At 45.6% G+C, this 24365-nt stretch overlaps 1 protein-coding gene across 8 annotated transcripts in view; it reads right to left on the reverse strand.

The window, feature by feature from the left end:
• The window catches only part of HERC3 (HECT and RLD domain containing E3 ubiquitin protein ligase 3), a 152755-nt gene extending 137841 nt beyond the window's left edge, over window positions 1–14914 (reverse strand). For 4 of the 8 annotated variants that reach the window (XR_010601701.1, XM_065597486.1, XM_042856413.2 and 1 more), the window contains exon 1: window positions 14595–14755. The gene's annotated coding sequence lies outside the window, so the exon portion shown is untranslated. Of the gene's footprint in view, window positions 1–14594 lie in introns of all 8 variants that reach the window. The other 4 variants (XR_006175926.2, XM_005292002.5, XR_010601700.1 and 1 more) reach the window with 3 other exon arrangements.
• Window positions 14915–24365: the final 9451 nt, after the last annotated feature.

Raw genomic sequence — 24365 nt, forward strand, 5'->3', positions numbered from 1 at the left:
ACACACACACACCCACCCACCCCGGTGCAAGGCAGTTTCGCCTAGGGCGCGAAACTTCCACCTTGTGTGCCCCCTCCCCCTCAAGCCCTGCGGCAGCTCCTTGCCCTCCCCCCGCCATGAGGCGCCCCCCCCAGGGTAGCTCCCCCCCCCGCAGCAGCTCCTCCCCCGGGGAGCTGTGCAGCAGCTCCCCACCCCAGCTCACCTCTGCTCCGCCTCCTCCCTGAGCACGCTGCCCCCGCTCTAATTCTCTTCCCCTCCCAGGCTTGTGGCACCAAACAGCTGATTGGCGCTGCAAGCCTGGGAGGCGGGAGAAGTGGAGCGGCGACCGTGTGCTCGGGGCGGCGGCATAGGAACGCTGTAAAAAAAAAATTGGGGGCACCGCTTTTTGGCACCCCCAAATCTTGGCACCCTCGGCAACCGCCTAGTTTGCCTAAATGGTAGCACCGGCCTTGCACACACCCCTCCCCAAGACTTGCAGGGTTATGGTTTGGGGAGAGCTGGCTATCTTGTTTCCAGCTGCTGAAGTTAAAAATAGATTGAACAATTATTTCCCCTAATTTAATTTTCCATGTAAGCAATTGCAGTAGTTGCCACAGGGATGGCAGGTGATTGACAATTGGAGGGAATGTGGCCCCCAAATCCATCTCTTAAAACGGGATCCATGCAATGAAAAAGTTTTGGAACTCTTCTAATATAAATACAAACTAGGATCCAGATTTTCAAAGGGCCTCCATTTAGCCCCATAAATTAAGTGGCCAGATTTTCAAGTGCAGAAGAACCAGCAGCTCCTACTGAAAACAATGGGAGATGCTGTGTGCTGAGCTCTTTTGAAAGCATGGTGGTATAACTGACCACAAACATGAGTTTTCTAAACAGTTTTTAGGAAGATCTGTTTCATCATCTCCATAACTGCAAAGGGCACCTTTGTGTCTCTCGGGCTTTTTTACTGACACTTCCCAGGAAGTGCTATATTTGCAGGAAGCAGAACAAGAGACAAATGCAGCATCTATTTGAAAGAATGACAAATCAGAAGATTTTCCAAAGGTCCTGTAAGTCCCGATCAGTTACTGCTTTATTTCTAAGACATTGTGCATTTTAAAGTTTAAGTTAAAATTCTTTGTTTTTTTATAAATGCATTAGGCAAGAATGCTGCAAGTTTTGTGTGTCATATGTTCAAATGGGCGCAGTGTTTCCTGTATATTTATCAACAAGACTCAAAATGGAAGCTTCCTGCTCCACTGTCGATTCTATTTAAGGTTTTTACTCTTCCTTGCCATTAATGTAGTGAAACTTCATGTTATCTTGGGAGTTTGAGTCTGAAAGCTCTATTAAAAAACTTTGGCCTTGTCTACACAACACAGTTTTGTTGACAAAAGTCAGCTTGTGTCGACCAAACAATGGAGGTGACTGCACCGAAATGCTCCTCCCCTGCTAAGCTGACATAATAAAACCGCCTCGACGAGCGGTTTAGAGCTTTTTGCAATGCAGTTAGAGTGACGCAGCACCAGCATAGACCTGCGGTTGGTTATGTCACCCTAATTGGACACACATCCCTCGGCCCGCACCGCTTCCTGCAGCTCCCATTGGCCTGGAGCGGCGAACCGCGGCCACTGGGAGTTGCGATCGGCCGAACCTGCGGATGCGGCAGGTAAACAAACCGCCCCGGCCCTCCAGGGGCTTTCCCTGAACAAGCGGCGGCCCTAGTTTGAGAACCACTGCAGTAGTGAACTGTTTTGAGCACTATCTCAAGAACTGGCCTAATCTGATGACAGTTTGTGAACAAAATCATGAAAAAATAGATGGCACTGTCACAGCCAAAGTTCTGAACATTGGGCTTCAGAGAGATGTTGAACACATGCTGAGTACACTGAAGCCTATTTCTGGAGCCTTGAACAAAATGCAGGGAAATAGCTGTTTTATTGCTGACACTGCTGAAATTTGGAAGGAACTGAGTGAGATCTTAAAAAGAGAAACATGCAATGACAGAGTTAAATTACAACATTAAAAAAACAAATGGGACAAGCACTATCTCCAGCTCATTTTCTTGCAACTATTCTCAATACTCAGTACCAGGGTCAAACCTTAACTGCTGAAGAAAAGGAGTTGGCTATGACATGGACATCCAGCAATCATCCCTCCATAATGCCAACTATAATAAACTTCAGCGCTAAGGGTGAACCATTCAGGAAATATGTTTGCTGATGTTTTAAAGAAAGTCACACCAATGAACCGGTTGAAGTCACTTAAGCACTCTGATTCAGAGACTGTTGAAGTGATAATCTCACTTTTAACAGCAGTAGCTTCTTCTGCCAGTGTAGAAAGAATATTTTCTTCCTTTGGACTAATTCATTCCAAATTGAGAAATCGTTTGGGACCTGAAAAAGCGGGAAAATTTGTTTTTCTTTTCCAGATTATGAACAAACAGGAAAATGAAGGTGAAGATGACTGAGTTAGCTGCAGAAGCCAATATTTTAAGTTTCTCATGTTGACCTGACTGACAGAATCGATTTAATTTTTGTTTTGTTTTTTAAATACTTCATTTAACTATTTTAGTTAAAAACAATTTTAACAAAAACAAACCTGATTTTAAAAAACTTGAATGTTTAACTAAATTAAAAATTTATATGCTTGTTTTGTTAAAATATTATGTTTGCTGTTGAAGAAAAAAAATCCAGAATACATAACATTGTTGTTTTAGTTAAATAAAACAGTTTAAATGTCTGTCTGGTGATGTTCTCCTCCCAATACAACATGGCAAGAAAATCCTCCAAATATTAATGATTAACCTGTTGAATTGGAGATATTTATGAAGTTGTTGGGGGGTGAACTATCTGCTTCAATTACCTTTGGTAAATGAAATAACCAATCAATCATTCATTTTCTGATATAGCTGTAAAACTAATCTGAAAGATTTTCAAAATAAATCACTTTAAAAATGTATAATTACCTTCTAGAAATGAAACCTACATTTACCTCTGAGTTGTGAAGAATATGTATTAAGGTTATAACAAGCAACAAGAAGGCACTTTTATATAGAAATCCATGATTAAATTGAGTCTTCCTGACTAGTGATTTAAATCAATTTGATTTATATCAAATCCACCCTGATGGGTGGTCAGTGAAGCTACCACTTGGGGAGGTTAGCTCCCCAGCCCACCTCTTCTGCCTGTGGCCCCGCCCATACTCCACCCCTGCTCTGCCCCAGACCCCTCCTTTCTTCCCTCCCCCACCCTGCTCAACCCCTTCCAGCCAAATCCCTGAACCCAAATGAAGCAAATGACATTTGAAAAAAACACTCTTCTGCAATTTCTTTCTAAAGAAAATGGAGACTGTTTTTTCACTGCATGCCAAATGGTGAAGACCAGACATGTAGAAAGTACCTAATTAAAAGCACTAAACTTGGGAATAAAAAATGTCGGTCACAGGTTTTTTGATATGCCCAGAAGTTTGCCAGAGATTTATTTGCAAAAACTTTGTAATAAGGGTGCGTCAGCTGTCTTGCTGATTACAACATTACATATTATGGAATACATGATGCAGCTCTTCTCTGTTTTACATTTTCTTAATCGGTATTTCTAAGCTGATTTTATATTTTAAATGTACTCTTAAGCCTTCATAAAATAATCATTCCAGATTATTACATATTTAACTCACTGAAACTAAGACATTATTTTAAATTAATCAGTCACAGAGGTTTAGTGTGTTCATAACAATGTTCATTGCTTTTAGAAAAAGGAACACTAATTTACTTTGTGTGATCTCCATAACAACAGACATGTTTATGAAATTTCACCAACTTTAAAAAAAATATGTTTCCAAAGATTTTAGGTATAACAAAGGATTTTATATCTTACTAGGTACTGATTTTGCTGGAGGGTTCTCTTAAAACTAGTTCATCAGATAGTCAGAAGTAAAGAAAGGGAAACTCTGTCCAGCTACCTGGAAGAAAGGGGTGTTGTCCCTTTAAGGGCTCTCTTCAACAGGGGTGGGGGGCGGTGTAAAGGGAGAAAGGGATGGACAGAAAGGACAGGAAGACTTTGGAAGCAAGTTTTTTTTACTATAGTAATTAAAATTAAAATGTGTATTTTAGACAAGGGTGATCTTTTGAAGGATTTATTTAAAAAACTATGTCTGAAGATCCAAGCATTTAAGGCTAAAGATGATTGTGCATCTAAAAATCTATGCAAGGATTTTTTAGAGATGTGATTTTATAATCTTCACCAACTCGCTAATGAAATATTTTAAAGCAAATTTTAAACTAAGGTCCTGTAGACTAACATGTTCTGAGTAAATAATGTTTTCACCCCTCAGCTCACAGAATATTACAGTCATGCACAACTGTTTTGCTCAGTAAATTCAGAAACTGACAGTATATACCTGGGGGTTGGCAAATGCGTGTTAAATGTCTTCATTACCACTTGAAAGGCTCTTTAACAGTTTCAATGTTGTGCTAATAGGTCTGGCAGGCTGGAGGCTTTTTCACTTTTAAGTTACTAGATCCCCTCCGGAGTAAGAGTCATCAGGCCGCAGCAGCTAGCTGTGGGAGTCTGCAGGAAGGGTCAGAACAGGGATAGGAAGAGCTGGGAGGGTGGACACTAAGAACCAGTAGTGCCCCAAATTTTCAGGTGCCGTGGGCAGCCCCGTATTCTGCGTATCCCTAAGAATGGCCCTGTGTCCCACAATGCCCATCCTGACTGCTCTGGTCAGCAATTTGAACTCCATGCCCTGAAAGTACATAGGTGTGCGCCCCTCCCGCTTTTGAAGCCTGGGAATTTTTGAAATTCCTCTTCCTGTTTTCTCTGCATGGACCATGCACACAGCAACCTTCCCAGCAGACCATGCCAGCTTTCCACAATAAACGCACTCCCGCATGGAGAACACCGGAGCTGTTGGATCTGCTGGGTCTATGGCAGGGGTGAACAAACTTTTTGGCCCGAGGGTGGGTGGGGAAATTCCATGCAGGGCCATGAATGTAGGACTGGGGTAGGGGGCTGGGGTGCGGGAGGAAGTGTGGAGTATGGGAGGGGGTGCGGTGTACACGAAGGGGCTCAGGGCAAGGGGTTGGGAGAGAGGAGGGGTGTGGGGTGTACAAGGGGGCTCAGGGAAGCAGGTTGGGGTGCAGGAGGAGGTGCAAAGTGCAGGAGGGGGCTCAGGGCAGGGGTGCAGGGAGAAGTGAGGGAGGGGGCTCAGGGCAGGGGGTTGGGGTGCAGGAGAGGTGCAGGGTGCAGCAGGGGGCTCAGGGTAGGGAGTTGGGGTGGGGCTCCAGCCCGGCGCCGCTTACCTGGGGCAGCTCCGGGGTGGCAGCGATGCACACCAGGGCCAGGGCAGGCTCCCTGCATGCCTGCCCTGGCCCTGGTCCTGCGCCACTCCTGGAAGCGGCCGGCACCACGTCCCTGCGGCCCCTGGTAGAGGGGCCACAGAGGGCTCCGCGCACTGCTCTTGCCTGTGGATACCTCCCCCAAGCTCCCATTGGCCGCGGTTCCCTGTTCCCGGCCAATGGGAGCTGCGGGGGGCGGTGCCTGCAGGCGAGGGCAATATGTGGAGCCCTCTGCTCCCCCTCCCCCAGGGGTCGCAGGGACATGGTGCCGGCCGCTTCCAGGAGTGGGGCGGGGCCCATGGCGCCATGGGGGTGGCAATCCCACGGGCTGGATCCGGCCCACGGGTCATAGTTTGCCCACCCCTGGTCTATGAGGTCGTAGCTTCGCTCCAGCTGTAGGAACTTTGATACCTACGGGCTGATTGCTAGTGGCATGCAGAAGAAGGGGCATGACAGGGACATGCAGCAGAGCCTGTGCATCTATGCAGTGGGGGCCCAGCAGAAAAGTTTGTTAACATGCACCGAGATGTCCCAGGAATCCTCCATAGAGATGTCCAGGAAACTTTCCTGTAGGTATTCTGCAATCCTCTCCCAAAAATTCATTGGTAGAGCTGCCTTGTTTCTCCCCCTTGCTGTACGAAACTTTGCCGCCCCATGTGACAATAATTTCTGCAGGAACCAGAGTGGCACACAGGCGAGCAGCATACAGAGCTGGTCTGAAGCCATAGGCAAGCAGGAGATGTACCCTTGCATCCTAGGTTACCCTTAGGAGTGAGATATTGGGTTCGATTAACCTAGCCTGTGGAAAACGGTACCAATATTCAGAAAAGTCTCCCTTGGGGCTTCTAATTACTCCCTTCGGAAACCACCCAGACCCTTAGTCCATTCTTCCCAATTCTCCCCTGTGCCTCCTGCCGAACTCACCGTATTTGGGACTTGCGCTGTCCCGTGTGCTCCCCAAGGGACCGTGAGAAAGAGGTGTGTGTAAATGTTATAATTCACAGCTGTGAGCACACTCACAATACTGTCGTACTGTCGCTGTTCATTATTTCTTTGGCTTCTGCAGATGTGCCCTTGAGGACCCACTCCTCCACACCGGTGAAGCGCCACCATAAGATAAGGTGGCGAACTAAGAGGAGTAAGGAGGATATGTTTCGTGAAGTGCTGCAGTCAACAGATGCAGCACATAATGAAACAAGAGTGTGGAGGGAGACAATTAATGAAAAACTCAGGATGGATACCCTGGAAAGGAGAGATGGACAGGGGCAGATGATGAAGCTATTGGAGGACCAGACAGAGATGCTCAAGTCCCTCATCACACTGCAGTCAGAGCACATCCATGCACAAGTCCCCCTGCAGTTAATACAGAACTCCATTCCTCCCCAAACTCCCCACCACATTCTACGCATGTTCCCGGTCCCTCGCAGTATGCCTTGCACTCCACCCCTAGGGACTGGTTTCACAGTGAAAGCTGGAGTTACACTCAGCTGCGAGAGCTGTAACCGAGACTGTTCCTCATTTCCATGTCCCTAGTTTGACAAAAAAAAAATGTGTTTTGTCCTGTTATTAAACTTTCTTCTTTGATACAAACTGACTTTTTATTTGTGTCATACACACGTTAGTCGGTGCTAACATTTAAACACAGTGGCTAAAGGCAGGAACATTTGCTCACTACAATTAAAGCTCAGGAAGCAAGCGCTACAGGGACCATTCAAGGCAGCAAGTAAACAGTGCCTGGCCAAATGCTTAGACACATTACTGGGAATCATGGTCAAAATGCTCTTTCAAGGCCTCCCTGATTCGAATAGCCACACACTGTGCCCCTCTAATTGCCCTGGTATCTGGCTGCTCAAAATCAGCAGCCAGCCGTTCAACTTCAGCGCTCCACTCCTGGGGAAACTTTTCCCCCTTCACTTCACAAATATTATGCAGAATACAGCATGCCGCAATGACCATGGGAATATTTTCCTCATCGAGGTCTAACCGGCCAAAAAGGCAGCGCCAACGACCTTTTAATCGGCCAAAGGCATGTTCAACGGTCATTCGGCACCTGCTGAGTCTGTTGTTGAAGCGCTCCTTGCTGCTGTCTAGTTTCCCAGTGTAAGGCTTCATGAGCCATGGCAGCAAGGGATAGGCGGGGTCTCCCAGGATCACTATGGGCATTTCAACATCCCCCATTGGAATCTTCTGGTCTGGAAAGAACGTCCCAGAATGCAGCTTTCTATACAGTCCAGTGTTCTGAAAAATGTGCGCATCATGCACCTTCCCTGACCGCCCTGCGTTGATGTCAGTGAAACGGCCCCGGTGATCCACCAGCGCCTGCAAGACCATAGAAAAGTAGCCCTTTCGGTTGATATACTCCCTTGCAAGATGGTCTGGGGCCAAAATTGGGATATGAGTTCCATCTATTGCCCCTCCACAGTTAGGAAATCCCATTGCCTCAAAGCCATCAATTATTTCCTGCACATTACCAAGAGTCACAGTCCTTCGTAGCAGGAGGCGATTAATGGCCCTACACACTTGCATTACCACAGCCCCCACAGTGGACTTTCCAACTCCAAACTGCTTTGCGACTGACCGGTAGCAGTCTGGAGTTGCCAGCTTCCACACAGCGATCGCCACTCGCTTTTCAACAGTGAGGGCAGCTCTCATTCGGGTATCCTTGCGCCGCAGTGCTGGGGCGAGCTCCGCACACAGTTCCAGGAAGGTGGATTTGCGCATCCGAAAGTTCTGCAGCCACTGCTCATCATCCCATACATGCATCACGATGCGATCCCACCACTCAGTGCTTGTTTCCCGAGCCCAGTACCGACGGTCCACCGCGTGCAGCTGTTCCGTGAATGCCAGCAGCAATCTTGAATTATTTGTTTCCATGGCAGCCAGCAGGGCAGGCACCACCGAGTCATTCTCTGTTTCGCAGCTCATGAAATAATGCAGGACCAGCCGTGTTGTGTTCATAACGTTCATCACCACAATGGTCAGCAACTCAGGATCCATGCTGTTAGACAGAGATGGCGGGTGCACAGTTTACAAGGGCTGTTGAAAAACGGCACTAAACGAATTTGGAAGCCCATGGAATGATGGGATGGAAATAAATGCATCATGGGATGGCGAACATGCCCCCCCATGATGCATCACAATCCATTCCCAGAGCTCCCAGAGGCAGAGGGTGACAGAGGGTGGCGAGTTGTACAGTGGGATAGCTACCCACAATGCAACTCTCTCTCTGTTGATGCAAGAGCAACGACTGGGACACGCTTCGCTGATACAAGGAGCGTTGTGTGGACGTGCACAACCGATGTAATTAAAGCGGCTTATGATCGTCAACGTAACTTAAGTCGACTTAATTCTGTACTGTAGACAAGCCTTTATCCTGATGGCCACCATGTGGAAATCTTAAAGGACAGGCAATAGGTAAAGGGGGGGGGGGGGAGGGAGATATATATATATATATATATATATATATATATATATGCCTAAGTTTTCAAAAGTGACTAGTCATAATGGGTGCCCAACTTGAGACACCCCTGGGAAATGGAATCTGATTTTTCCAGAGGTGCCATCCTGTGAAAGTGAAAGCCCCCAAAATTGTCTAAGGTGGCAGAGGCAACATGTAGGGGGGGCATGTGGGGTCAAGTGCCCCCCCAGATTGGCCTGGTAGGGAGAGAGCGGGGCTCTGTCCTTCTCTCCCTGCACCTCCCCCTGGCACGTTTGGCCGCTCTCCCTGGCAGCTAGGTGGGGAGTGAGACAGAGCTGCTCCTGTCTGAGAGAGCTTGGCTAGGAGGCAGCGGTGGCTCACTTCAGGCCCGGGCTCAGCTGCCGGGGAGAGGGGCCAAGTACATTAAGGGAGGAGGGATCCGTACAATACTCCAACTGAGGCCTCACCAGTGCCGAGTAGAGCTTAACAATTGCCACCCATGTCTTACATACAACACGCCTGGTAATAAGCCTCTGACTGCCAGATGCTGGGATGGACAATAGGGAAATTATTGAGTGATCTATCCCCTGTTCTGTTCATTCCCTCTGGGGCACCTGGCATTGGCTACTGTGGGAAGACAGAATACTGGGCTAGATGGACCATTGGTCTGACCCAGTATGGCCATTTTATGCAATACACCTTAGAATGACATTTGCTTTTCCCACAACAGCATCCCATTGGCGACTCCATTAATTAATAAAGTCACTAGTCCCTTTTGTAAATTAGGCCAGAATCTGCAAGATCAAAGACCTTTGGCCAGTCCAACCACAGCACACGCCCACGGTGTTCCTCACTGATTTTCAATGGAACCTGACATGTAAATCTGAACACAACCACCTCAATGTGGGATCTGTATTAACATCTACAGATTAGAATGGTTGTATTGCAGCAGATCAGTTTGTTTGCAGAGACTCTCCAATGCCTGCTAAGCCAGGAAGAGACATCTGCAAATACCAACCTTCCAAAAGTAATTCTTCAGTGGGGTGTGTGCAGCACAATAACAAAGAGGAAAATCCCTCGCTGCACGGAATATTTTGAGGAGGGCCTTATTGGATGGGAGAGCCAGGAGGCTGCCACCTATCCTCTGCCCAAAACTGAAGGACATGCTGCATTTGATTTAGGTGAGGAAAGAATCGATTTACAGGATTACCAGTATAAGTTACACTGCTTCTAAGGCTATGTCTATACTACATACCTTAGAGCAGCACAGCGGTGCTGCTGTAAAGTCTCCCATGTAGCCGCTCTCCTGCTAGCAAAATAAAACCACCCCCAATGAGGGGCGGTAGCTTTGTCGGTGGGAGTGTGTCTCCCACTGGTGCTTTTCGTGGGTAAAACTTTTGTCGGTCAGCAGGGTGTTTTTTTCACACCCATGACAGACAAAAGTTTTACCAATCAAAGTGCAGTGTAGATATAACTGAATTAAATAGAGAGACAAGGTGGGTGAGATGATATCTTTTAATTGGACCAACTTCTTTTGGTTAGAGAGTCGAGCTTTTGAGCTACACAGAGCTCCCCTGCAGGTCTGGGAAAGGTACTCAGTGTGTCCACCTAAATACAAGGTTGAACAGTTTAACACATGGGTGGGCAAACTACAGCCCTGGGGCCACACTCGGCCCTTCAGACATTTTAATCCGTCCCTCGAGCTCCTGCCGGAAAGCAGGGTCTGAGGTTTGCCCCGCTCCGCGTGTGCCATGGCTCTGCACAGCTCCCGGAAGCAGTGGCATGTCCCCCCTCTGGCTCCTCCACGTAGGGGCAGCCATGGGGCTCCACGCACAGCCCTGCTCCAAGCGCCGCCCCCGCAGCTCCCATTGGCCGGCAACCACGGCCAATGGGAGCTGCAGGGGCAGCACCTGCAGATGGGGTAGCCAGAGAGGGGACATGCCACTGCTTCTGGGAGCTGCTTGAGGTCAGCGGAGCCTGCACCGCTGACCCTCTCCAGAGCCCCAACCCCCTGCCCCAGCCCTGATCCCCTCCCGCCCTCTGAACCCCTTAGTCCTACCCTCCTGCACCCCAGAGCCTGCACCCCCAGCCAGAGACCTCACACCCGCACCCCAACCCCCTACCCCAGTCCAGAGCCCCTTCCCGCACCCTGAACTCCTCATGTCTGGCCTCACTCCAGAGCCCGCACCCCCAGCCGGAGCCCTCACCCCCTCTTGCACCCCAACCCCCAATGTCGTGAGCATTCATGGCCCACCATACAATTTCCATACCCAGATGTGGCCCTCCAGGCCAAAAAGTTTCCCACCCCTGGTTTAGCACAAATAGTTAACACGTAATCTAAGGAACCACTTAAGACGAAGTGGCCCATTACCACCCCTGTAGTCATAGGACACTAACACCTTTTTGTCCTACACAATCCTGCATCTAACTAAACAAACATAGGTAGCTCTTTTTACCAGCATGGTATCTAATAGCCTCCTCATGTGATTATAGGAACTTATTGTTCCAACCAACCTCAAGAGCTAGAAGCAAAAGCTACTGCTATAACCACACCACCTCTGAGAAAGTGAGTTAAAGTAAACACGGTACTGTACTCACAACAAACAATGCTCAATGCTAAGCGCTCCCAAAACACTGATGTCTGCCAATTGGCGGAGCATGAACAAATAAACTTTTCCTTCATTGTTGTTCACGGGACTGCAGTGGTAACTAATGTGCTTCTTCTACTGACACTGCCCTAATAATTACAGAATTTACCAAACGGTCCCTTCACAATGTTTTTTCTCCTAACGGAAATAATTCTTGTCCTAGCGACCCTCATTTTGCTACAACTCGACATTTGAGCTAAATCAGGACAGGCAGCAAAAAAGTGCAAGGCTTACAAGAACAGTTCCACGTGTGACAGAATGCACAGCACCTTCACTTCCGATGTACAAGCAAAGTATCCTCAGCACGTGGGACAATTCAAACAAAAATCTTCCTAATCCCTATTTTGTAGCCCTCGTGAGGACAGTGTCCTTTTTAACATCTAGTATATAAAGGGGAAAAAAGAATGTGACTACATCCCAGAAGCACGGTGCCACTACAACGGACACCTATTTATGGGGCTAACAGGGCTGAAAGGGGAAACTGGTACTGAAAATAAAGTTGAAATCACTGGACTACGGAAATAAAAATCCAGTCAACTTCTTAAAATTCTGGGACGTGAGTCTTTGGCAATGTGAAGAAGTGGAGAGTGAGTGAATGGGTCAGATGATCGCCTTGGGACCACCTTTGCCCTGGCCTGCAGGAGATCCAGGTACAACACCCAATTCCAATTTCTTTTGCTCTCCACACCAGGAGGGTTCTCAGTCTCTGGAGGATGGGCCAGGTGAGACGGAGGAACTGCTTCACATTTTTTCCACTGACAACCCTGCCAGCTGATCAGGTAGGAGCACTGACACACTTTTAAGTGAAGTCTCATTGAGTCCTCAGAGAGCTTCTGACACCTACATAATCACAAGCCTTAGCATCAACAGAATAGCTAAGGGGGCTCCCCGAGGTGTCTGCCTGGGAGACCAACCTGGGGATGGCTGATTTACTTGTTGCTCTTGGCCCATAGAGAAGAAGATGCATCTGAAGAAGTGAGGTTTTTACCCACGAAAGCTTATGCCCAAATAAATCTGTTAATCTTTAAGGTGCCACCAGACTGCTGCTATTATTTCACGTTTCCTCTCTGGCTCTGGCTGTCAGCCCCGGGATGGGGGGACTCCAGCTGTGAGCCCCACGCAGCTGTCAGTGCCCCACACTCTGGCTGTCAATGCCCCACTTCAGTCAGTGCAAATGCTCCTGGTGAGGACATGCACCACTGGCAGGAAGGCAGTGTGGACACCAACATAATAATATAATTACTGCGGTGACTATAGGACAACCTACCATTCCTTGACCTAATTTTGTAGTGTACACAAACCCTAAGTATCATGATCAGTAGGACGGGGAAAATGCTTTAGAGAGCAAAATGCTAGTTCAGCTGATTATTTTAGTCATTTAGAACCCCAGAGAGAATTCACTAGCTATATGCTTTAGACTTTTAGAGGGTCAATGAACGTGCTTCTTTGTTTGGGGAACACAGCCACAAATAAATTGCCTACAATGCATTTAAAAGACTCTGAGAATCCATTTTTCTGGGACATCTGGATGGAAGCCAATTTTTGTTCTTAAAAATAAATCATATGCAAATGGACATTGAATTAGGACCCAATCTTGCCAAACACATAGCATTACTCATGAGAGTAGTCCCATTGAAGTCAGTGGTACTACTCACATGACTAAAGTTATACAGGCATGAAAATCACTTGCAGGATCCTTGCCTGTGCAATTTTCTAGAGTATCTTTAATGGTACTGTACAGGCCATTAAACTGCTAATAGTGATTTAAAATTTTCTAGATGCATGAATTTTTCATCTATTACAATTTAAACTCTTTGCATATATGCAGACACATGCCACTGAGGTGCGCAGAAGTACAATATACTCCTTTGTAGAGCTACACCCCAGGACATCCGTTTATAGTTCCTGAGACTTTTGCAACCGCATGTAAAAACCCTCTTATTAAAAGCCATTTCTCTATCAATGTACAGGTAGGCTAGTGTATTAACTTTCCTCTACTGTACTGTAACTCCTATAGGAGACCCAAATATCTAAGTCACCACCCAGACCCACTCACTATTAGCATAAGTCAGTTTATCTTTGACCTCATTGTCCTCAGAGCCCAGGGGGAGTTCCTGGATGAGCCTTGCACACACACTCACACACACAAAGGTATATAAGCCTCATGCTCTGGCTGGAACACGTGGTCTGCTTTTCAAAGATGCTGCCGCTGAGCTCCTGAGGCTGAGGGAGTCGGGGTTGCTTAGCATCTCTGGAAATATCAGACCAAAATGAAACTAAGAATTGGTCTCTGCCCCCTACAGAGAGCCAGGCAGGGAGAGAATAAAATGCTGAAATGGGTAAAAGGATAAAGACCTAACTAAGCAACATCCTTCTACATACATTCCTGGAGGTATCAGACACAAGTCAGATAGGTAAGATCTACCCTAAATAAAATCCAGGGTGGATCGTTTGGATCTTGACAAATTCCGCTGCTGCCTCGCTAATAAAAATGGTCAATCTTGCTTACCCACTTTGCTGTGTGTATCAGCTGAGTTGTGAGAAAAACCACAATTCCGGGAGAGCCGTGAAAACCCCACACCACCCAGACAAGTCCTTTGAATGCACACCCCCTATCTCCCAGGAAAAGCCTGGATGCTAATGCTGCTAACCCTGGTAGGCTACAGAGAAGAGAAGGAGCCGCTTGCAAGAAGCCGCCTACCACGGATTACATGCGTTAGGATCTTTGCTCGCTCTCCTCGGCAGCTGAGTACATAGCCCACAAATCCCTGTTGGCTCACTGAAGTGAGCTGGTTTAGTCCCTTGCACAGCCCAGCCTATACCGAACTGGGTGAGGTCTTTTTCCTGGCCCTTTTCACTTTAAGCACAGAAACGTGCAAGGGGGAGAGTCAGGCAAACCTGCTTGTATCTCTGGCTAATAAAAGCCAGCAATAATCTCCCTATCTCCCTCCCAGCAGCCACCCCCACTGGCGACACAGGAAATCCCCCGGGGGGAGAGCTAGCTTGGGGGAAAGGGTGTAGAGGGGCTGACTTGGTTACAGCTTCCCAACACTGCCCACCCCCCGGAAAGCTGAGCGCGGCGGCTCTGCCTTCCCCCCCAGCCCATGACAAAAATGCCTGCCAGGGGGATCTGCAATCCGCAGCAAGCTGGGGTCGCAGCCATGGAGGGCTGCCCGGCTGGACTGGCTGCGAGCGAGCGAGCGCTACTCACCTCCTGCGGCGGCTGCAGCTGCTCCCCGCGTTCCGTCCAGCTGCGCTGCACCTCTGGCTCGGGCCGGGCTTACCCTGCGAGTCACCCACAATAACAATAATAAGGAAGTTTTCCCCTAGCCCTAGCAAGGAAGCAGCCAGGCCGACATCGGTGACAGGCACGGCGAGACGTCCAATGGGGGCCCCAGAAACTCTCCTGCCTGCACCAATCGCCATGTCCTAGAAGGGATCTGGAAGGGTGGGGCTAAGGCCTGGTTTGGTAGGAGAGGGAGGAGGACGAGGGTACACAGCGATTTGTTCAGCCTGGCAGAACTGGAGTGTGCAGGGGGCACGTAGTGACATCAGTATCATTGGCTGCGGGACGATGTTCATAGGGCGGCTGCTCCACATGCACGTGGGGAGGAGCTACATAGAAAACGGTCTGAGCTCCAGCATCTCCTCCCAGGCTTTTAAATGGGTGAAATAAAATGCTAGGAGGAAAGCCAGCATTATGGTTTCAAAATGAGAGTGTTTGGGGTTCACTCAGGAGACCGAGACTGCATGTATAGAGCTGATATCGCAGGGGTAAAGTGAGAAATCATGTGATAAATATTATAATATATCTTTTCCATTAAATATGTGAAAAGACACAAAGTCAAGCACTCTACAGTTAGGAAAGGCCAGCATTAAAGTTGCCTGTGCAACCTAAATTCACCCTCCTTCTGCACATGCATTATGATACAATCAGTAATTAAACTATCGTGCACTACACAGTGTAGTTGTGGCTGTGTTGGTCCCAGGATATTAGAGAGACATGGTGAGGTAATATCTTTTATTGGACCAACTACTGCTGGTGAGAGAGAGAAACTTTCAAGCCACACAGAGCTGTTCTTGGTCCAATAAAAGATATTACCTCACCCGCTTTATCTCTCTATGATCATGTACACCTCTACCTCAATATAACGCTGTCCTCGGGAGCCAAAAAATCTTATATCTAACTTGTTTTGATCCACCGGAGTGTGCAGCCCTGCCTCCCTGAGCACTGCTTTACCATGTTATATCCGAATTCGTGTTATATTGGGTCGCGTTATATCGGGGTAGAGGTGTACTGTTTTTTTCCACAAGACCCCTGCCTCAGAGTGCTCACTGAACAAGCCCCTATTCAAGAAAGAGGGCTGGATAACTACACGTATATCTGATAAAAACTGAGTTCGCTGAATTAGGATGCCCCACGGCACCAGTCAGTTTGGTATTTTTGCAAAGGATCATGTGTAAGGCTCACAGGGGGTGAATCAGACTTGGCAGCCTCATTATTTGCATAATAATCACAAAAGGTTGTTTGTTTTAACCAGAAATTGCACTGATTTCATACAGGTTGGCTAACATGTGGACTGTCCACCCCCGTGCACAAGTGCTGAGGATATGGCACAGGCAGGCAATGCCTTGCACAACACACTGCATACAGCTTTTAATTTCTTGAAAGTAAAATTTCTGATTGTGATAGGCAAGTTTTCATGAGCTCTCGAAGGAAGCATTTTACAACTGCATTGGGGAAGATCTCTGTCTTTAAATGTACCTGCTGCTGCCATTGTCCTGGTGTGCACCCCAAGAGAAACCGGAGGGACAAGAAATCTCCACTTGTTTCATCTCAAGGAGTTTACTGCAGATTGCCCCCTGGATAGAAGGGCAGTGAGTGAGGATGTAGAAGCCACTCAACCCTGGGCATTTGCTTCAAGCAGCATTAATTCTGGCACGGAGCTCTGCTGCTTACGTCTCCTCTGCTGAGAAAGGGGTGAAAGAGAGTGACTCCACTCCTCCTTCCCCCATAAACCTGGCAGAGCCCCATGGAACTCAGATGGTGGGATTTTGTGCAGGATCTCAAGAAGGGGGATGATATGATAGAATTGGAAAAGGTTCAGAAAAGGGCAACAAAAATTATTAGATGTATGAAACGGCTGGGACTTCTCAGCTTAGAAAAGAGACGACTAAGGGGGGATATGCTAGAGGTCTATAAAATCATGACTGGTGTGGAGAAAGTAAATAAGGAAGTGTTATTTGTTATTTATTAAAAAATATGCATCCGAAGAAGTGGGCTGTAGTCCACGAAAGCTTATGCTCTAATAAATTTGTTAGTCTCTAAGGTGCCACAAGTACTCCTGTTCTTTTTGCGGATACAGACTAACACGGCTGCTACTCTGAAACTTGTTATTTATTGACTCCTCATAACACAAGAACTAGGGTCACCAAATGAAATTAATAGGCAGCAGGTTTAAAACAAACAAAAGACAATATTTCTTTACTCAACACACAGTTAACCTGTGGAACTCATTGCCAGAGGATGTTGTGAAGGCCAAGACTATAACAGGGTTCAAAAAGAACTAGATGCATTCATGGAGGATAGGTCCATCAATGGCTATTAGCCAGGATGGGCAGGGATGGTGTCCCTAACCTCTGTTTGCCAGAAGCTGGGAATGAGTGACAGGGAATGGATCACTTGATGATTGCCTATTCTGTTCGTTCCCTCTGGGGCATCTGGCATTGACCACTGTCGGAAGACAGGATACTGGGATAGATGGACCTTTGGTCTGACCCAATATGGCCGTTCTTATGTTCTAAGCAGCATTCCCTGTCTTTTGTGCCCTCTGGGGATAATCAGTAGTAAAACTCCCATTGACTTCAAAGCTGAGTATGTTTGAAAATGTCACCCTGTTAGCAATCCCACCCAATCCTGCATACAGCTAATGTTTAACTTTAAGCACATCACTAATTGTACTTAAAGCAATGAGATTACTGAAATGTGCAAAGTTAAGCATGTGCATACATTTTTGCAGAATTGGAGCCTTTATCTATAAATAAAAATATTTTATTCCAGTGAGATTCACCTTTTCTCTGTTTCTGTCCAAATATTATTTTTAGTTGTATGAGCATGAAACATCACTTCTTTTATAACAACATCATGTCAAAGTGATTATTCCCCTTTTTTATCTTTTAATTTTTGGAGTATCTGGAGACATTTGCCCTGAGGCTCAGATTTTTTTTTACCGAGTTTCAGCCAAATTGTAAACTGGGGGGGGAGGAGGGGGGATTCAAGTGAGAACACAGCTATAACTACTGATTATTCATTTTCTGATTTTAAATTGTTGTGCAATATTGCTTTGGGCTGTCTAAAAGCTGCTGCATTCCTCCCAAAGGGTAATTGCATTTCAGTGGGAGGTGAAGGGGTCTATACTTTATAGGCCAGGTTCCATAGTCTTTTTTCAAGTCTGGCTCTCAATATTAAAATCACCCCTGTGCAGAGGACCGACACCGCTTATGTGCCACTTAAGGTGTCATAATAAATGTTAGTGTTTGAACAATGACACACATGTTTGCATGGGCACAAAAGGAGGCCCCTTTTGGAAATAAGGCCCAATATCTACAGTCTTTCTTTCCCTTGCAGTTTCCAGGGTTCTACATTAATTGGTTCTACCCTTATATATTGCATTTAGCACACTTATTTTGCTTAAAAGTATACCATCAACTTAAAAATTACACTTCTACCTGAAAATGTTTCATGTACTGTTATTACAAGTTGCCTCTAGATTACTATAAATAAGGGATTAGAGGAAAAATATATTTCTCTTTTTATTTATTTATTGCTTTGTTGACTTTGTGATTTAGAAGCACTTTGTGTTTAGTCAATTTCTGTGTTTTTCTCCCATATACTGTTAATTTCCTTTGTTTGCATGGGTCTTTGATGGAGCTATAAGAGGAGAAGGAAACCGTCAGAAGTATAGGAAAATGTGATTATAAAACCAAAACATTTGTGAGAGGAACTCAAGGCAAATGTAACACCTGAAACTATTTTTAAAGTATGTTTTTAATTGGCTAGGTTTCAAGTTGATGGAGATCCTTCAAAGCTACTGCAGTACCGATAACTAAAATAATAAATAAAATAATCTCTCTTCCCACTGCTCTTCTTTTTACTGTTATGTTCATATATTTCTTGCATCCTGAGCTCAGGTTTCCATGTGCTGCAGACTTTCTTCATCTGTTTTTTCAGTCTGCATATGACAGGCTGGTGAGCGTTGACACCCACTCACCTTCTCTTTGGCATTCCGATGCAATTACTCGACAATGAGATATCATGGCATGTGTATACATTTTCTACAACAAAAAATCCAGGCCTAGTCTACACTCAATTTTGTAGTGCTTTAGTTATTTTCAAAGGTATTTAGGCACCTAAAGATGTCAAAAATCAATAGGCATTAGAGACCTAGGCATTTTTAAAATCCCACTAGGCACCTATCTGTATATTAGGTGCCTAAATACCATTAATAATATGATCCTTAATAGTTTATTATAGCCTCACTTGAGTGAAGAGCAGTACATGCTGGGAAATGTTTGACTCTTCTTTATATTTCCACGTGTAATTCTGAAAAATCAATCTACATATATTAGATTCCAGCAGTGCTGGTCATTACAGAGGAACCAGACCTTGACTCAGGGATTATTGTCTTCAGCAAGCTGTGGATGTTTCCCTACCGCTGAAATATAATTAGCAGAGGTCTCTGACTATCTCACTTCTGAATAGATCATGCAGCTATTATGAACATGAACAATTAAAACAGTACAGTGATGTTTTTAAATGCAAGTGTGAATTGCTTTTTAGACAGCCTGGTTTTCATACAAGCTGAGGTAAGGTGACCAGATGGCCCAATTTTATAGGGACAGTCCCAATATTTGGGGCTTTGTCTTATATAGGCGCCTATTATCCCCCCACCACCACCACCACCGTCCGGATTTTTTGCACTTGCTGTCTGATCACCCTAAGCTGAGGGGAGGGATACTTGACACAGCCATCAGCTTAAGACAATGCATTCCTCACTGCAGCCAACTAGCTCTGCAGATGGAATGCTGGCCCAGAGAAGCTAGTTACCTTGGCCTGTTTTTAAGAGGTCTGGAGTTGAATTCACAACTGAAGAGGAGGAAATTGATATTGTCTAACACATCCCAAGGTGGGGTTGCTGTTCCAAATGCAATTTAGGTTCAAGAAAGGTGATGAGGTAGCAGCATTCATCTATTCTGTAAAGCTCTTTCCAATAGATATGTATCTTCACTGTGTGTTTCAGAGTCCAATGTTGATTGCACTTCTTCCATCTTTGTACATGGTATGAATTTGTAACTGTGACTTATCTGGTGATCATACTACTACTTAGGCATCTGAATAGCACTACTCTTCTTCAAAACACTTCACAAATAGGTACTAAAATAACTCTCTAAATCCCCCTGTGAAATAGGAGTTATTATAGAGGAAATATGCTCCTTCAGCAGTGGGACAACCATTAATGATAGGGAGATCTCTAAGAGGCTTCATTTCAATGAGCTACCAGTTTCTCAAGATGCAAACTGACTCTGGGAGGCATATGGTGAGCCTGTGGCAGCTGCAGGTTTAGCATGCTGCTGTTTTTAGCTTCCATTCCTAAGTTCCAATCCCTACAGTTCTCTTTAAATACCATTTCAGTTCTCTTTGTTCTTATCCATATGAGTCAATTAAAGTCTGGACACCTATTTTCCAGCCTGGAGGGGAAAAGAGACAGGTTGTATGTGAGAGGAGGATTACAGATACTCCAGAGCCTGGGTACTTTTGGCCAGACCATCTTTCTCCTACCATGCAGGATACCAGCTTGAGTAATAGCTGATCCAGGGCTGACCTCTCTGTGGTGCAAAAAACCACAGTTGTCAGCACAATCAGATGTGATTTCTATCCATGAAGGACTGTTATGGGAGAGCTGTTGGAGACTTCTGATTTAGGGAGGCAAGCAGGTACTGTTCATATTTTGAGGGAATTATGTTTTTAAAAGGAACTGGTGGAAAATAATTGCCTGGGGCTGCTCTAAACCACATTAGGGACTTGGCCAGGGCAGATCCTGCCCCAGCATCAGGGAGCCACAAACATCTTTTGTGCTCTTCCCTCTACTCCTATGGTTTATTTGGCCCAGTTAAGAATCTGACCTTCCATAGTTTGTGGAATGTTACAGTTTCTATTTTTTACCTTTCGGCTCATGTTGTCTCCATGGTGATGTAGAGTATCATATCTCTTGACCCAGGAATTCATAGTTGCAGGCTGTATTTTCATGCAGATATAGCATTGGTCTGTGATTGGTCATTATTACTTAGGAACGTAGGAGATGTCATACTGCATCAAGTCATTAAATCTTCTGTCTCTCCTTCAGCCGTAGCTAATACCTAATTCTTTAGAGGCAGGCCAAAGCAAAGTAAAAATACACACAAACCTAACCAACATGCTCTTCCTGGTAGCTTGATAGCTATCTAGGTAATCATTCAATGCTGTATCTGGGGTAAGTTCCTTCCTGACTACTGTGATGATCAGCTTGCACCCAGAAGCATGACATTTGATTAGCAGATCCTCAGCTGATGTAAATCAGTGTAGCACTTTTAACTGATTGTTGATTTATACCAGCTGAGGATCTGGCCTGAATCCTAGCATGCAAAGTTAAGCATGTTATTAGTAGCCAAACAATTATCCTGATTCTCATTGCTGTAACTTGCTAGTGCTAGCTACTATCCATTCAATATGAAAACACAATCCCTGCCCTCAGAAGCCAAGTGACCAAAAAAAGGGAGGGAAGGGAAGAGGAACAGCCCCGTTTTAAATCCAGTTTTTAGTGCCAATTGCACAAAGGTGCTGGTTAGCCAGATGATCAGCTTTCTCAGTATGCAGCAGTAAGAGAAAAGATGCCAGCGTTCATGTAGTATCACTTGAAAGTAATATTAAAATCATTCCAAAAACAATGTATGTTTGTATTCCCCAAAATCAAGCAGAAAACTGATCCAAAAGGAGCCTGGGGCGGGCATTCTAAGACCTTCTTGCCAGGAACCATCGACACAGCTGTAATCATCAGGGCTGGTGAAACTGTTGAGGCCCACAGTGCAGCTTGCAGGGTCAGAGCTTTTCAACGGAGGACTCTGCACTAAGGAACTGACTCCCAGAAGAGATCAGAACAATCCCAAGCTAACTAAAGCCCGAGCTAATGAAGACATGAGACTCCCAGCTTCCTTTTCTAAAGAGCAGGTTTCTCTAGCACTGGGGCTTTCTGAAAAAAGCTTGAGAATGTGACCTGAGTGCACCCTAAAGACTCAAAACCTGAAGATAAAGAAAAATTATCTAAATTATATGATTTTACTTTAAAATCTCCTGATTTATAAGGCAGTTATTATTTTGTTGGGTGCAGGCTGACTCATTCTCCTTGAATATTTGGGGTTAGAAATACTGTGTATGTTCTGATCACCGCATAATTCCCATCTCTTTGCATGAGCTTTGCCACAATGGAGGACTGAAGAACGTATGAGCCATTCACAGGCAGAAAAGGAAAACTTCAGACAAATAAAAAAAATCCATCCAACTAGGTAAGAGTAGTTCAGCACAACAGCAGTCTTCTGTAGTTAAATCAATTTGATCCTTTATTTTGTACCAGGGCTTAGGCAGTGTGATTGGATGCTTGATAGATTGACAGCTAGGTCATCCATACTGGTGCAGCGTGTGTGTCACGTATTTTTACATTTTATTGGTTTGTCTCAGATTAGTCAGTTCACAGATTTCTTGCCTGCTTTCCTCCTTGCTTGTAATTTTCATCCCATCTTCTACTAGCTTTTTACAGAAACATCAGAGCACCAACATTCATTAACTGGTATATGTTAGAGGGCAGATTCTCTTGCGCATTCTGGCCCCTTTGCTTTTTCTCTGGTGGTACACAAAAGGCCAGGAAGCAGCCAGATCTGGCTAGCTGAGAATTCCTGCGGAATGGGGGAGAAAGATTTGTGAGGGGGCACGGATGTACAAGAGTGCATTGAGCTCCAACTGCTGCAGTCAGCTGCCATAAGTTAGAGCAGCCTAGTTGCTGCTCTAACCAACCATGGGTTCAGATCTACCCTGAGATTCAAGGAGCGGCCCCCTCTGCTGTGCCACACAGAAACTCCGTGCAGCAGAGAATTTGGGCCCCTACGTTTCCAACACTCTCTGTCCTCTCTTGTTAAAATTAATATTATTTCTTGTGTCTGGTGGCTTATTGTTTGTTTTTTTTTAATTGTATTTCTTTATTTAGCCTCTAATCGTGGGAATTATTTCCCCTTACAGTGTCTTAGCACATAAGTGCACAGGCCTTTTCTCATCCATATTGTCCCTGCATTGTCTCAGAAGAAATAAAACAAGCCTTATATGCATGTTGGAACAGAAAGCTTTTAGACCTGGAATGAAGGCAGATTAAAAACTTCTATTATAGTTGTGGTAGATGGTCCTTGGCAGACATGCATTGATGTCTCTAGTCCCTGGAGGAATCGGTCAGCCAGCAAGTGACTCAAAGTAAGAATGACCCAGAGTTGGGGGGGGGGGAATAGACTGAAGGCAGAACTCTTAATCTAATGGGAGAAGATGCTGTCTGACATAAGCCAGACATTATTCACCCATCATCCATAAACGTGCATGAGAGCTATCTTGTGTGGGAGTAATAACCCTGAGCTGACCATAAGTCTCTTTGTCACTGGAGGGAATGAACCCAGTTATGTTTTTTTTTTCTGTATTCCTTCCATGGTATAGCTACCTCCTTTTTGGGGGAGATTTACCAAGAGTGACAGACTATTATGCCTGTATCCCGTACAGGATCTCCACAGCAAAGCCGAGGTTATGCTAACCAGTGCTGCAGCTGTAGTTGTGTGTGCAAGTGGTCCAGTGGCTCTCTGCCAGCCCTTCACAGCCTTTCCTCCAGAACATCCATTCCCCACCCCTGGCTAAACCTCTTCACAGAGCACATCTCACACCCTTTGGCTTATCTTGACCTAGAAACTCCAAGGAGATTTTGTTCTAAAAGGATGCCTGACAAAACCAGCTATTCTCTGCAAACGGCATTAGGCTTCTTTAAATGTGATAATCAGACATTCAGACAGGAAGAAGAGTCTCAAAAAACACTTTCTAATCTGGGTTTCATACACTTTCTCTGGCCTACACAGACTTTTTTGAATTAATGTCTTAAAATAGGTTCAGCTTCTCTGGATTTTTTTTTTTGTGGTAATGTACCAAATAATGAGTTATAATGTAGACACAACTTGATGCCCAAAGTACTGTTTGTAAGGGAGTCTATTTTTATAAGATTAGGGCTTATTTGAGGATGAATTAAAAATAACCTTTCAAGTTACTCCAGGCTTTATCTCTCATGCCCGGTTGCATCATACAAGTTGGAGGAAATTCCTGCATGCTGCAAATAAACCTATAATCATTTAATCTGCAACGGGTTACTGTGAAATCCAAACAGAAAACCTCTTTCGTATAGTTGCACAGTACTTACAATCACTCAGAATTTCCAAGCCCTAGTGTAGAATCAGAAAATATAAAAGGAAAGAAACAAGCAGATCAGCAGCAGGCTGGCCTGGGGTGGTGCTTTGAGGAAAGCTGAGTGGGAGTCCCAGCTTGGTTAGGATTTGGGAATACTATATTGCAGGACGTTCATCCCAATTAAATCTCCTCACTACGATGAAAGAAAGTGCAGTGTATAAAAGTGGCACAGGGTCCTGCCAGTTTCATCACACGCTTCCACTTCGCCTCCTACAACACCATGGCAACCTATCTCCTCTAGGAGTGACAGAGCCAGGGACTTCAGCCGCTGCTCCTCTCTGAAACTCCTATAGGGGGTATGTGTGGGAGGAGGCATCACAACATATAGCACTTGCTTTGCTTTGGCCTACAGTTTTAGGAGGAAGGAGCAGGATGCCAAAGAGAATAGCCAGGCCTGCCTGTCCC

The sequence above is a fragment of the Chrysemys picta genome, chromosome 5 (assembly GCF_011386835.1).
Source record: "Chrysemys picta bellii isolate R12L10 chromosome 5, ASM1138683v2, whole genome shotgun sequence".
Taxonomy (NCBI): Eukaryota; Metazoa; Chordata; order Testudines; family Emydidae; genus Chrysemys; species Chrysemys picta.